This window comes from Aplysia californica, unplaced genomic scaffold (genome assembly GCF_000002075.1).
Source record: "Aplysia californica isolate F4 #8 unplaced genomic scaffold, AplCal3.0 scaffold00149, whole genome shotgun sequence".
Lineage (NCBI taxonomy): Eukaryota > Metazoa > Mollusca > Gastropoda > Aplysiida > Aplysiidae > Aplysia > Aplysia californica.
In genome coordinates, this window is record NW_004797419.1 from 33264 (window position 1) to 34147 (window position 884).

Sequence of the window (884 nt, forward strand, 5' to 3'; positions counted from 1 at the left end):
CAACAACAACAACACCAGAACCTACAACAACAACAACAACAACAACAACACCAGAACCTACAACAACAACAACAACACCAGAACCTACAACAACAACAACAACAACAACAACACCAGAACCTACAACAACAACAACAACAACAACACCAGAACCAACAACAACACCAGAACCAACAACAACCGCTATTGAACCCACAACAACAAGAACAACAACAACAAAAACTGAACAAAAAATAACAACGCAAACTGAACAAACAACAACTACATCCGAACCCACGACAGCAACCACCGAAACTTCAACAACAACACCTGGATCACAAATATCAATGACAACTGAACGAACAACAACAACAACAACAACAGCACTTAAATCTCCAACAACAAAAACAGCATCTAAACCACCACCAACAACAACCACAACAACAGCACCTAAACCTACAACAACAACAACAACTCTGTCAAAGACAACCGCGCCAGCCACAACAATAACACAATCAACATCTAAACCCAAAACACCCGAATCACCCCAACCAACAACCCCAGAACTTATAACAACAACAACAACAACAACAACAACAGCACCACCAGAACCAACAACAACAACAACAACAACAACAACAACAACAACAGCACCAAAACCATCTCCATCGACCACACCTTCATCAAGTAAGGCGAGTACAGGAACAACTCCGGCCACTCTATTTTCCTGTGATGGATCTGAACTCAATTTGCGCACCCTCTGTAGTCTGGAGGTGTACCCTCTACCATCTCAGCCAGGATCTCCCTGGAAGATTGCAGACCCTGGTTCGACACCACCTTTTGGAGGTAATATACTACTACTACTACTACTACTACTACTACTACTACTACTACTACTACTACTA

The 884-nt window shown here is 42.2% G+C and overlaps 1 protein-coding gene across 1 annotated transcript in view; it reads left to right on the forward strand.

Annotated features, from left to right (window-relative positions):
• The first annotated feature begins 577 nt into the window (after window positions 1-577).
• The window catches only part of LOC101850799, a 5948-nt gene continuing 5641 nt past the window's right edge, over window positions 578-884 (forward strand). Inside the window, exon 1 of the mRNA XM_005097196.3 lies at window positions 578-825. The gene's annotated coding sequence lies outside the window, so the exon portion shown is untranslated. The remainder of the gene's footprint in view (window positions 826-884) is intronic.